This window comes from Labeo rohita, chromosome 10 (assembly GCF_022985175.1).
Source record: "Labeo rohita strain BAU-BD-2019 chromosome 10, IGBB_LRoh.1.0, whole genome shotgun sequence".
NCBI lineage: Eukaryota > Metazoa > Chordata > Actinopteri > Cypriniformes > Cyprinidae > Labeo > Labeo rohita.
Window position 1 is genome coordinate 31,094,022 of NC_066878.1, and position 12,129 is coordinate 31,106,150.

General features: G+C 34.4%; 1 protein-coding gene across 1 annotated transcript in view; it reads left to right on the forward strand.

Annotated features, from left to right (window-relative positions):
- The window catches only part of ssbp2b (single stranded DNA binding protein 2b), a 93,360-nt gene that overhangs the window by 23,007 nt on the left and 58,224 nt on the right, over nt 1-12,129 (forward strand). The gene's annotated exons all lie outside the window — the stretch shown is intronic.

Consider the following 12,129-nt stretch of genomic DNA (forward strand, 5'->3'; position numbering starts at 1 on the left):
GATTAATAAAATTCTAGAAAGACAGAACACCAGAAAGATGGATGGATGGATGGATAGAACACTAGAAAGATGGAAGGATAGTTAGATGAATAAAATTCTAGAAAGATACAACACTAGAAAGATGGAAGGATAGATGAATAAAATTCTAGAAAGACAGAACACCAGAAAGATGGATGGATGGATGGATGGATGGATGGATAGATAGAACACTAGAAAGATCAAACACTAGAAAGATGGATAGATGGACGATAGATTGATGGATAGATGGATAGATGCATAGATAGATGGATAGAACACTAGAAACAGCACTGGGAGGAAGATGATGGATGGATAGATGAGTAGATATAATGCTAGAAAGATGGATGGATAGATAGATGGATGGATGGATAAAACTCTAGAAAAATCAAACACTAAAAAGATGGATGATGGATGGATAGGTGCATAGATAGATTATGGAATGCTAGAAAGCCTAGAACCCTAGAAAGATGAATGGATGGATGGATTGAATGCTAGAAAGATGGATGGACAGATGAATAGACAGACTGTTAAAATACTAGAAAGACAGAACATTAGAAGAAGAAAGGGATGGGTAGATAGATAGACAGATAACACGAGAAGGATGAATGGAGAGATGCATAGATGGATGGAACCCTAGAAAGATGGATGGATGATAGAACACTAGAAAGATGGATGGATGGATAGATGGATGGATGGGGTGGATGGATGGAACACTAGAAAGATGGAAGGATAGATAGATGAATACAATTCTAGAAAGATAGAAGACTAGACATGGATGATGGATGGATAGATGTGTAGATAGATGGACAGAACACTACAAACAGCACTGGGAGAAAGGTGATGGATGGATAGATGAGTAGATATAACGCTAGAAAGATAGATAGATGAAAGATGAATGGATGGATGGTTTGAATGCTAGAAAGATGGATGGACAGATGAATAGACAGACTGTTAAAATACCAGAAAGACAGAACATTAGAAGAAGAGAGGGGTGGGTGGATAGATAGACAGATAACATGAGAAGGATGGATGGAGAGATGCATAGATAGATGGATGGAACCCTAGAAAGATGGATGGAGGGATGATAGAACACTAGAAAGATGGATGGGTGGATGGATAGAACACTAGAAAGATGGAAGGATAGATAGATGAATACAATTCTAGAAAGATAGAAGACTAGAAATATGGATGATGGATAGATAGATGAATTGATAGATGGATAGAACACTAGACATGGATAGATGGATGATAGATGGATGGATAGATGTATAGATAGATGGATAGAACACTAGAAAGATGGATAGATGGATGATAGATGCATAGGCAGATGGATGAACAAAACACTAGAAAGATGATGGATGGAGAGATGGATGGATAGATGAACTTTGTCAAAGCGGATGTTTATCAGCTCATTTGATATTTTTAACAATGCGAATGGTATTTCCCATGAGGCTGCAGTGCATCAGTGCAGTGTTGTTGTGGCTTCATTCTCTGCAGTGCAGTGTTCTGAGTAAGACCAAATGCTGCTGGGACTTACAGGAAGGAAGCATGATTCAATTTCCTGTGTACCTCGGGCTGCTGGTCACCTTAACTCTCGTAAACAAGAGTGTGAAGGAGCTCAAGATGTAAACGCTCAATTACAGACTTCTTTCACCCAAACGTGCTGTCTGCTGTTGTGTGTGCCTCAAAAGCGCAGTTTAGAAGACGAGTAAAGAGCGCAGCGATGCCAAAGATCACAGGTTTGGCCCCAAACTCATTTCTCTTTCCAGCACCAATTAGCTGAATTTCCTCTGAGAGTGTCTGGAGTGTAGGCACAACACGAGTAATTACAGAGAGCTCGAGATTCTCAAACGAGAACATCTCCGTCCAATGCATCGCCCGCTTTCTGTGACTAATTGCCAATGTACAGCACATGCACTTTACAGCTATGATGCGCCAGATCACATGACTGCGGTTTTAAAAACTCCAAATTGAAGTTTGCATTATGAATATGCATTTGTTTCTTATTGTCAGTGATTTGTTGGTGCACATTACTCCAAAAGATTTTTTTAATCAAAATGTAAAGGCTTTTTGTTTGATGTTGTGAATCTATTTTCTGACTCTGTACTCTATTGTGATACTTAATGAACTTTTTACAGTCTATATACGCTACTGTTAAAAAAAATTTTGCAGGAAAAAAAATGTTGGAGCATGCTATTTCATTATTTGCAGAGTAGGCACAGCTCAATACATTATATATAATGTTACAAAATACAGTAGGTTGAGAACGCCGTTTCTCGTCATCTCACAGATGTTACTTGATTTTGTTTGGACTGTGTTGCACATACGCTTCGTTTTCCCGGCAATGTAATAAAGTTGCACGGGGGAGTTGTTCGCATCCTGATTCGGAGGATATCAGAAGCTCAGGGAGACGAGCACTGCCATCCTACATGCCAGAGTCAGCGCTGTGGCTTTTGTGCTAAGAATAAAAGCCACAGCAAGAGGGAATAAAGCCCTCATCTCTTCCCTCTCACCTCTCCTCATCCTCCCTCAGGGAGCGAGAACACGTCCAAAGAGAGCTTCCTAGAGGTCACTTTCGAAGACAAGGTCAAAATGTCACCTCCCTCTCTGAGTGTGACGGAATACTTCCCCCTCTGGCTGTGTTTTCAGTGGCATACTAGCATACAACTATTTGTGAAGTGTGTATTGTGTACTGCCTACTGATTTCTTGCATTTATGCATTTGGCAGATGCTTTTATATAAAGTGACTTACATGGCGTTCAGGGAACTCATTTACATTTTATCAGTACTTGCTTTTCCTGGGAATTGAACCCGTGATCTTGGGGTTGCCAGCGCCATGAAAACTACAGGAAAGTTTCAAAATGGATTATATGGGATTTCAAACTGCAGAAATAACTAAAATATTATTTTAAATTTTTATGTAAATTTATTTATTAAAATTTTTGTATGCAGTTTTATGTAATAATCTAAAAAAATTTCATAATTTATTGACCTGTGCAGTGATGGTGTCACAAAAGCCATTCTGATATCATATTTCACCTCATCGCTGCATTTAACAGGATACCTCTGGATTCACTGGAATGTGAAGTGACGGTGTCACGATAGCCATTCTGATATCATGTTTACATCATACCTATGATATCCAATGAAATATGATATTAAAATGGCTGTTGCGACATCATCACTGCACACTCCAGCGAATCTAGTGGTATCCAGTGAAATGCAGTGATGATGTAACAACAGCTATTCTGATATCACATTTCACTTCATCGCTGCATTTGAAGTGCAGCAATTCCAATAACGGCAATTTTAATATCAAATTTCACTGGATATTATGATATTAGCAGTGATGGTGTCACAAAAGCCATTCTGATACCATATTTCACTGGATATCACAGGTACGATATAAGCATTATTTTCTGATATCACATTTCACTTCATCACCGCATTTCACTGGATACCACTGGATGATGTCACAACAATCATTCTGATATCACATAGTATCATATTTCACTGAAAGTGTGATTATAAATATGATATCAGAATAGCTGTTGTGACATCATCACTGCATTTCACTGGATTCACTGGAGTGATGGTGTCATGATGGCCATTCTGATATCATACCTATTTTTATATAATACCTATGACATCCATTGAAATATGATATTAAAATGGCTGTTGCGACATCATCACTGCACGCTCCAGTGAATTCAGTGTTATCCAGTGAAATACAGCAAGGATGTTTCAACAGCTGTTCTGACATATTTATATTATACCTATGATATCCAGTGAAATATGATATCAAAATGGCTTTTGTGACACCATCACTGCACACTGCAATGTGATATCAGAATGGCCCTTCTAACACCATCATTGCACACTCCAGTGAATCAAGTGGTATCCAGTGATTCTGATATCACATTTCACTTAATCACAGCATTTCACTGCATATCACTGGATTCACTGGAGTATGCAGTGATGATCCCACAATAACCATTCTGACATCATGTTTATATCATTCTTGTATACAGTGAAATATGATATTAGAATGGTTGTTGTGACGTCACTGCACACTGCAGTGAATCCAGAGGTATCCAGTGAAATGCAGTGATTATGTCACAACAGCTATTCTGATATAATACGTATATCATACTTGTGATATCCAGGGAAATTTGATATTGTATGATATCAGAATGGTTGTTGTGACACCATCACTGCACACTTCAGACAATCCAGCGATATCCAGTGAAATGCAGTGATGAAGTGAAATGTGATTTCAGAATAGCTGTGTGCAGCAATTTTAATATCATTTTTCATTGGATATCATGATATTAGCAGTAATGGTGTCACAAAAGCCATTCTGATATCATATTTCACTGGATATCATAGGTACGATATAAGCATTATAATCTGATATCACATTTCACTTCATCACTGCATTTTACTGGATACCACTGGATTTACTGGAGTTTGCCATGATGGTGTCACAATGACCATTCTGATATCACATAGTTTCATATTTCACTGAACGTGTGATTTATAAATGTGATATCAAAATAGCTGACATCTTCACTGTTTTTCAACCATTCTAATATAAATATGATATCAGAATAGCTGTCGTGACATCATCACTACATTTCACTGGATACCACTGGATTCACTGGAGTGTGCAGTGATGATGTCACAAAAGCCATTCTGATATCACATTTCACTGGATATCACAGGTACGACATAAGCATTATGTTCTGATATAACAGTTCAATTCATCACTGCATTCACTGGATAACACTGGAAACACTGGAGTGTGCAGTGACAACCATTCTGATATCACATAGTATCATATTTCACTAAGAGTATGATTATAAATATCAGAATAGCTGTTGTGACATCGTCACTGCATTTCACTGGATAACACTGGATTCACTGGAGTGTGCAGTGGATATGTCACAACAACCATTCAAATATCATAATCATCATATTTCAATGGAAGTGTGAATAAATATGACATCAGAACGGCTATTGTGGCGTTATCACTGCACACTCCAGTGATGCAGTGAAATGTGAGATCAGAATGGCTGTTGTATAAACATTTGTTGCATTTCACTGGATACCACTGGATTCACTGGTATGTGTAGTGACGGTGTCACAAAAGCCATCATATTTCACTGGATATCATATGAATGATATATACACATCAGAACATGTGTTTTTTATTTTATTCAAATAAATATACAAGTAAATAATTATATTAAATTACATTTATTTATAAATAAACATTTAATTAAATTATATAATTACAAAAAAATATTTGCAGACTATTATGTCATTCCAAATAAATCTGATTTTCATAGACAGATGTTTAGCAAGCTGCTCAAGTTTTTTTCCCAATCCATATTAAAAACTTCATACTTACAGAGCAAAAATACTATGAGTAGTATGGTGGTATGGCATTTTGAATATGGAATGTTTTGCTTTCTCACACTGGGACTTCTGCTTTTTGCCCTCGGATGGCTTCCTCCACGCTGCGGTCTTTGACCCGGCCTCGGCCTGCCTTGCATCAGTTCATTTTCAGCATAATGACTTCTCTGTTGGTGGTCACGTTAATGGAGTTAGTATAAAACCATACACGGACATGCGGGCCGAGTCTGTTCTCCCTCATTACACCGTGTCACTGTGTTCGTTTGGGCTGTCGGGGAGTTCTAATGCACTCCAAGGGCCCTGCGAGTGGTGTTGAATGCCATGCTAATTGATCCTTAGGCAGATATAAGGGTTTAATGCGATCTGCTCAAGACTAATGTCCCATAAGGACGCTGGCGCTGGTTTCCTTTCCATGATAAGAGCCAAGTGTGTGGTTGTCATATCTAGACACAGGCTCTCGGATGCTCCTGATACTGTTGTTGCTTGTGGATGTGCGTCACGCGAGTTAGCAGAAGATATGTGAGGCCAACCCAGAAAGCGAATGAGCCTGGCGTTCCCCGTTTCATTTATTATTAGCACATTAATATAGCCTATATTCATCCTGATGTCTATTCTCATGGTTACCTCATGATAGTAAAGTCGATTGGGGTATGTAACACGAACTTGCTAATGCTCAAAATGGAAACGGTTTTTACTTCCAACCCCAACAAAATGTGATCTTTGGAAACGTAATTTGGTTTTTCCATTGATTGACCACAATCATATAAACGAAAGGGGAGCTCATTTCTTAAGTGACGGTGGATCATCTGAAATGAGTGTTTATGTCATGACGGCCGCTAAAAGCTTTCTAGTGGCATTGCTTAACATCGTGTCGCTGCTGTTGCTGTGATAACTGACCTCTACTTTAGACTCAGTGTATTTTTGTATGTAATGACAATTTGTTACATATTCCTTTTTATGTGATTTTCAATATAGACTGTCTAACAAAAAATAAGAAAGAAAGAAAGAAAGAAAAAAAAAAAACGAAAAATGCAGTTAATGCAGCATCCACTTTTTTTTTTTTTTTTTTTTTTTTTTTTTACTTTCTGGAGCAATTTTTTTCCCACGTCCTCTAGCACATGCCCTATGAGCAACATAACATTTATAAATTGTGACTGATCACACAAAGCTGTGTTTTTATGTTTTGTTTTATTTTATGCCCTATGAGCAATCTAACATTTTAATTATTTTATTTTATTTTATTTTATTTTATTTTATTTTATGCCCTCTGAGCAACTTAACATTTAATACTCATGACTGATCACGGAAAATTGTTTGTTTATTTTATTTTATTTCATTTATTTATTTTTTGAGTTTATGCTTTCTGAGCAATCTAACATTTAGTAATCATGGTTGATCACAGAAAATTTAATTTAATTTTATTTATTTATTTATTTATTTTATTTTATTTTTATGCCCTCTGAGCTATCTATCATTTAATAATCATGACTGATTACAGAATTTTTTATTTTATTTTATGCCCTCTGAGCAATGTAGCATTTAATAATAATGGCAGGAATTACAGGAAAAGTTTTGTACATTTTATCTAATTTTATTTTATTGTATTTTATTTTATTTTAATTTTATGACCTCTGAGCAACCTAACATTTAATAATCAGAATTGATCACAGAAAAAGTTTTGTCTTTTTTGTTTTATTTTATTTTATTTTGTGCCATCTGAGCAGTCTAAATGTTGGTCACAAGAAGAAAAGAAAAAAGAAAGAAAAAAAGAAGAAAAAAACTTTAATTTCTGGGTAAACTTTCCCTTCAAATTCAAATTCAGTTTGCAAGTCTGCATCTTGTTTGTTACCTCAATTCAAATAAAATTCAAATTCAAGAACTGGATTTAAAACTCTGAATGACACAATTTTGATAAGTTTAAATACATTTGAACAAAACGCTTTGCTACAAATAATCATCATCACCCCTTTAACCAAACAGAGTGTAATATTTCGATCTGCCTGTAGTTTTTATGCGATCTCTTTTCCCAAATACCGTATATGGTTCATATTAGCAGTGCCAGAATGGTTTTGGATCCGTGGCCTAACAGTTCAGGACACATTGAGCATGTGGGAAATCCTCTCTTTGGTTTCCTACTAGTTTCTGTCCTCATTCTTCTGTTCTGTTGATAAAAACTGTCCAAAAGTGAGTCAGGAGTGTGCAAGCCATGGGGATTTGATGCTTGTCACACATTTATGCAGACTGTGTCTGGATTTGGACGAAGAGAGTGTGTGTTAAACCTCTTACAATCTGCTTTTGAAGTATGTAAATCATACATGGATTGGATCGGCGCGATCGCTCACTTTTTAGCATCCTTTTGAGTTTAGATTCTGGGAGGTTTCCTCCCGTCTTAAACAGCTGGCTGCTCGAACCGCGGAGAGACGGCAAGCTTTCAAAAAACCCCACAATAAAGTCAACTTCTGCACAGATCAAAGTCGACGTGCCGCCTCTTTGCCCCAAGCATCCTCATCGGGTTTTTTTCTCCACGGATTAAAGTCTGGCAGGAAGATCGGCCTCCACAGTATTCACGGCTGCTTTCTTTGTTGTGAGCTTTGGGAAAGGGACAGACGAGACTTTGGGATAAGCTCCGGCGTTTTCTCTCTCCGCACCTCCAATCTGGAGCTTCTTGAAGGGAGGCTGCACGTCGTCGTTGTTTACCCAGCGTTGGGCTCACCGTCTCTGGGTTGGGCTGTTTGCGCGGCCCTGTTCTCTGGTGCATCACTAAGCTCTGCGCTATAGCCAGCACTCAGCTTCCTAATAAGCAGGAGAATTGCAGATTGAATTGCTCCCGGTTTCCTGTCGGGCTCATGTTGCTGTGATTTTAACTGGATTAAGACGCAAAAAAACGGCCTGTTCCGAGCCACGCGTTTCGGACACATTTGCGTTGAGTGCACGGCCACCCTTGTAATACGATTTCCGAATGGCCTCACTTTCTTGTGATTGTTGTTAAAATGCTTTCTGCATTACAAGTGTTCTTCCTCTCTTGGCATTATGCATCAGTTGCGATTGTCACAAACGATCCCAGATATGCATTTCATCTTTATGTCGGAATGCACACTCTGAAATTCAGCATATGCTCAGATTTATGAAAAAGAGTGACTTAAATGTTGGTCAAACTCTGCCACAAAAATGTATGGATACTTTGGTGCCAGTCAATACTATTTTTTTTTTTTCCACAGTATTTTAGTGTTTGTGTAAATATTCGGAAAAAAAATGGGGAAATATGGTATTTCATTTAAAAAAAAAAAAAAAAAAAAAAAAAAAAGCCCCCTGGATGATTTCATGAATACTTGATACTTGTATCGGTTGAATCAATTTTAGTCCATTTTGTTTAATTATTAATTTATTAACTATTAATATTGAATAATATTTGAATTATAATATTAATGTATTAGTCTTGAATAAAGGTACATGAAGACTACATGGCAAAATGTAATATTTTTTATCAATTTCAATCATCATAATACAAATAGCTATATATTTTATATTACTTATAATAATAGTATAACTAAAGTAAAAATAATATAATAAAAATATATTCATATATTAATCATATATATATATATATATATATATATGCAAATCTCTTTTAAAAAGGAAAGTTTATTATTTTTGTATTGTTCATTTATAGTATATATATAATATTGTACTATTATACTATATATAATATTACTTTATATGTATCGTTTATGTCTTTCGGTTTTTAATTTGTAAATTATTTTTCAATTTAAATTAGCTTTTATTTTATATTTTTAGTTGTTTTAAAAGTTTTAGTAAATTTTTATTTTATTTTTAATTTTTATGCTTTTGTAATTTTTCTTAGTTTGTATTTACTTTTTAGCTTGACTTTTATTTTAGTTTTAATCATTTTTGTACTTCAATTTTTCTATTTTAGAAGAAAAATCTAGATTGCATTGTGAAATCCAAATTTGTAATTTGAATATTTGATGTTATTTTATTTTAACTTTATTCCAATTGCAAAAATTGCAATATTTTATTTTATTTTATTTTATTTTATTTTATTTTATTATTTTACCAAACATTATAGTTTTAGTTAACAATAACAACACTGATTTTATTTTATTTTGACTTTTTTCAGTTACCAAAAAGTATTTTAGGTTTTAGCTAACAATAGCAAAACTGAATATTTTATGTTATGTTGTTATGTTATGTTATGTTATTTTACTTTATTTTAACTTTATTCCAGTTTCCAAAAATGTACAATATTTTATTTTATTTTAACTTTATCTCAATAATAATAATAATATCCCAAAAACTGTTTAGTAGTCTTAATTAACAATAATCACACTGATTTAAGCTTAGATTACATTGTGATATCCAAATTTGTACTTATTTTATTTTATTTTATTTTATTTTATTTTATTTTATTTTATCAAAAAAAAAAAAGTTATCAAAAAATGTCCCCTGAATAATTACATGAATAATTCAAACTGCCAGTATCAATTCCATTTTAGTCAAATTTGTTTAATTATTAATTTACTACATTCCACAATTTTATATTTTAATATTTCTATAGATTTTTAACTTCAATAATAATATGATATAAATAGGTATATATTTATATTACTTATATTAATAGTAACTAAATGTAATTTTTTTTTTTTTTGTAGTTTTAGTTAACAATAACAACACTGATTCAACCCTATGTCAGATTACACTGCGGTATAAAAAAACGTATCTAGAAGCGTGACAGCGCTGCTTGTATTTGATATATTTTATAAGAATGATTGTTAACTTTTCAGAGTTTTAGCTTAGTGCTGTAATGTTTTGTGAGCAGACGAAGCTCTGAAACTTTTGCTGCAGTGCTGTACGAGCGCTGTCGGTTGGCGGTACGAGGCAGCGAGTCAGTATTTGAGCTTCAGCTGCCTCTGCCTGTGTAAATGATGAATGAGCAGCGCGTCGGCAGGCTGAGGAAGAGGAGGCAGGCGGCCACTCGCTGCCTGACAAGCTCCTTCATAATGCAGGATAGGGATGCCGAATGGGATTTGGGAGATGCAGGTGGTCTTTTCTTCCCTCTCTAATTTTTTTCTTTTTTTCTTTCAGCGGTGAAGAAGATTTATTTTTAATGTGTCGGGAGCAAGAGCTCCCCAGAAATGGAGAATTAAGGCAAAATATATAAAATAAAATCCCCACTTCACCGAATCTTCTCCGGCTACACCTCCTAACGTGAGCTGAAGTGGAATAGAGAGATGAGAAGCCGATAGATGGGAGTTCATAATTTTGCATATGCTTTGAATAAATTTGCATCCAATAACACCATTGGTTCCTCTTAGACTTACTTTCCATAATTGAATACTTTCAATATGATACAGTGCTTGGCAGTTTTGATGCAATTTGTTTTGACTTAACCTCACTTTTGAGGACTTGTTTGCTCATACTTAGGCTTGGAGATTTGAAGAAACCCCCAAAACTTCATGTTTTATCAGGCACCATTTATCCTTAAAGTCTCGTTTTATTATTTTTAAGCATATTAAGTATTTATTCAACACTTGAGGTTTTGAATTTGTGTGTTTGAAATGACTTTTATACCCTTCGGCTATCTGCGATTCAACGCCGGTGCATCTGACAGCATGCTATTCAAGGCATCTTTTGTGCGTCGCCCCAAAACATCTCCAGGAGGCCCTGCTGAATTAATTAGGCATCCAATTAGTGGGATTCTGCATATTAATCAAAGCAGGATATGACACTGAACAGATTTCCATTGATGAGTGTTATGATTGTGACATTAATGATTATAATGACATCAGTACGTCGCGGCGAGTCACGGGAGTCGTAGCGTGACGCACAGGCACAAAAATGCCTTAAAACAATCCATAACTGCTGTCTTAATGACATGCATTTACTAAATCTGCGTCAGTCGTGCTTTTTTTAGTCGAGTGATTAAATCAATGATGCTTTTTTTAGTCGAATGATGAGTGTTTATTGTTGTACTTTGTGCTCGTGCTAAAATTAGCTGTTTGCTACTTTTGCAAATGGCAGGTCAATAAAGAAAATGCTTGCCATTTTTGGATATCTTGACAATACATTTTGCATATTTTTATTTTTTGTTTTGTTTCAAAAATTCTTCTTATTATTGTAACATTTAATAATAATTTTTTAATAATATTTTTGTTGGTTTGTAAAAGATTATTCTTATTTTTATGTATTGTTTATGTAGTGTTATTTTATATAACATTCATTTTATTACTATTTTAAATATAGCTTTTTGTTCTGGTTCTAAAGTTATGTTCTTATTATGTATTTACGTATAAAATTATTTTTATTTAATTTTTTTTCATTTATGTTGTAGTTTTGTTTTTAAATTATATTCTTCTTTTTATGTATTATTTATGTAGCATTATTTTTATTTAGCATTTATTTTATTGTTATTAGCATGTTTTCATTTCAGTTCTAACATTTTATTCTTATTTTTTTATTATATTTATATTTGTTTTGTTTTGTTTCTAAATGTATATATTATGTATTATTATCTATAGAATCATATTTTATTTAGCATTTTTTTAAAATATATTTTTGTTTTATTTCTTATTTTTATGTATTATTCTATTAACCATTTATTTTTATGGTTATTTTAAAATGAGCTTTTTGTTCTGTTTCTAAAGTTATGTTCTTATTTTTATGTTTTTACTTACA